Genomic DNA, 2,959 nt, shown 5'->3' on the forward strand with positions numbered 1-2,959 from the left:
CCCCCGGTGTGCCTCCTGCCACTGAGATCTCTAGATGCCTGAATGAGGCTGGGGCCTGGGGGAGTCCTGCCAAGGCATGGAAAGGACTCAACTGCGGAAACAGGTCCTGACTCTCCCCAAGTGCTGTTGGTCACACCTCGGAGGCTCCAGGTAGACTCCATCACACAATGTCTTCTGGTTCCACCAGAGGATACTGGCTTTCTGGGCATTAGGGCCTGCTGTCAACTCAGAGCAGACAATCCAGGTCCATAGCCCTGGCAGGCTGTTGGCACAGAACACAGTGGCCAGAGCTGCCCAGACGTGAGCCCAGGTGACACGCAAAGTCATGGAGCTTGACAAGCCTCTTGGTAAAACTCTTCTCATCCCCCAGCAGATTCTGTTGCCTATGGAATAACCCCTCTGCTGTGTCCACCTGAAAGAAACCCACCAAAGGCCCTGGGTAAGCTAGCCTGGGTGAGACCTGGCTCCTTCCCATACCCCAACCCTCCCTGCTCCATGCCAACTGCTGGCAGGGCTTCTTGGACTAGAGAATTCCACAGCAAAAAGGATGGGTCTGCAGAAAGCACAGGGCAATCCGGGGTAATCTTATGAGCAGGAAGACAAGGACGCACGGTGGGCTCTGTCTACACTGTCTCAGGAAACTCACGCCCCAGAGGGTAGGTCTTACAGAGCAGGAGCTGGAGGATGGAAGCAACTGCACGATGCTACTTGAAAGTTGTTTTCCACCATTACCCTGACCACAGGCCCCTCTGGCAGGCAGCCAGGTGCCCTTTGAGTACGGGGAGGAGAGCTTCTGCCAGCTCCTGTTACAAGCAACAGCCCTCTGATGATACCGGGTCAACCCTGCTAGTGCAGGTCTTCATTTGTGTCCCCCATGCTGGGCGCAGTGCTGGCACTGAGAGGAGGCTGGGGGGGCAAGCCTTTCTGTAAGTGCTCCCAGTGGAAGTGACTCGGCTCTTCGCGGAGCCACCAGCAGAGGGAGCCAGCAGCTCAGTAAAGAGGGCTGGAGCGCTTGTGGGCCACGGTGGGGAGGCAATGGGTCTTGAAGCGGACCTTCTTCAGAGAAGAAGACCTCAGGAATCAGCCCCCCTCTCCTGCCCCAGGAAGGGAAAAGGAATGTTACCCCTCCTAGGGCTAGGAGTCAGGTGCCATCTGGGAGGAGAAAGGGCAAGACTGGACCAGCCTGGCCTACAGTAAGGCCCAGTTAACTGCTGCCGACCCCACCTCCCCACTGCTTAGCCCACAGATGGGCTGGTTCCCGGTTGCCCCTGGACCCCCGACTGACTCAAGGGCAGGTCCTAAGAATGGCATGTGCTAGGGGGAGACCAGAGATCTCTGCACCACCGAGTGGAGCACAGACTTTGGCTCCAAGGCCTTAGGCTAGCTGTGACCTCAGCGTCACTCAGCCACCTCAGACCTGTTCCCTTATCTGCCAAAGTGGGGCCACTTTCTGGTTTACTTACCTTACTGGGCTGTTGAAAGATGAAACAAGATGTTTGTAAAATAGAGGAGGGACCAGCAGTTGGTGTAATGGCTGTGTTGCTGGATTCCTATGTAGTTGACCGAGGTTCGAGTTCTGGACCCGGTGGCTTAAACTCATGCCAGGCACAAGTGCGTGCCCCGGATCCCGACAGAATGGAGAAGGGATTGTGGCGTGGCCATCCCCCCCCCAGGGGGGCTGATTTCTCACTGTCTCTCTGTCTTTCTGGCGAGCGCATGTGCCCTATAGCAAAAACCTCTCCAAAATAAATAAATAGAGGAAGCACAAAGCGCTGCAGACATTTAAGGGAGGCCAGAACGGTGTTTTTTTGTAGTTTGCTGAGGAAATCAGATCTGGAAGTTCCCAGATCTTGTTCTGAAATTGATCAGCACGTGAGGTACTAAAGGCCTGTGCCCTCAGGACCCCCAAACATCCGCAGAGCAACCAGGGACGATCCCTGTCACTTCTGGGGAGTGTCTGTCCCTACAGGCCTCTGCCTTTTATAATAAAATGACCCAGATGCTGTCGGCTGGCAGCTCCATCTCAGGTTTCAGTGCAGGTTTATTTCAGTTTTATATTTTATTCCAGGCAAGTGCTTATTACATGGAGATAGTATTCATGTCTCAATACCTAAGTCTTGGAGCATGAACAGCCACTAGAATACAGTTCAATAGTAAAAATACAATATGTACAAAATTAGGGTTTTGTAGTTTTTTTTTTTCCCACACAGCAGATGTATCCAAACACATAAAAATCTCTACAGTCTGGGGTCGCTACAGTTTATATTTCAGGAAACGGAGACACAGTGACCGAGTCCTCACTGTAAACAAGGGCCACCTCTTTGGGGGGTGGGGGTGGGACCCTAGGATGGGGTGAGAAGAAGCTGTTCCTGGAGACAGCAGGGGTCAGTGACCCCCCAATGGCTCTCCAGGCATTCCCTGCCCTTCTTTGGCCCCCCCAGGGAACCAACCTCCCTCTCTCCCCGAGGTAGACTCCCATCCAGTGAGCCACTCTGAACATCAAAAGGTCAAACACGCAGGAGAGGTAAGGTAGGTGTGTAGGTGTGTCCCAGGCTGGAAGGGCTAGGGAGGGAGGGGCAGGCGGTCCCACAGGGTGAGGACAGATGTGGTCCTGACAGCGCTCGCAGGGGAGATGCCCAAGGAAGGGCTGGGCGGTGGCTGCCGCTCGGGCACACAGCGTCACAGCGTTCACAGACAACAACAAAAACAACAGCAACAACACCCATCGTCACCAATCTGGACATAGTCATTCGGCACTAGATTTGGGGGCCCCCTGCGGGGGCAGGGGGGAGGGCGGCAGGTGGATGATGAGGTATCTGTGCAGGCCCACGGGGCGACTGGCTGACACAACGGTATCAACTCTGGAACTGGCCTCAGATGCAGGGAGAGGTGGAGGGCGGGGAGGGGGAGGGTGTCTGCCAAAGATCCTGACTGGGGGGGGCGGGGGTGGGGGCGGGCC

This window comes from Tupaia chinensis, unplaced genomic scaffold, assembly GCF_000334495.1.
Source record: "Tupaia chinensis unplaced genomic scaffold, TupChi_1.0 Scaffold144899_1, whole genome shotgun sequence".
Lineage (NCBI taxonomy): Eukaryota > Metazoa > Chordata > Mammalia > Scandentia > Tupaiidae > Tupaia > Tupaia belangeri.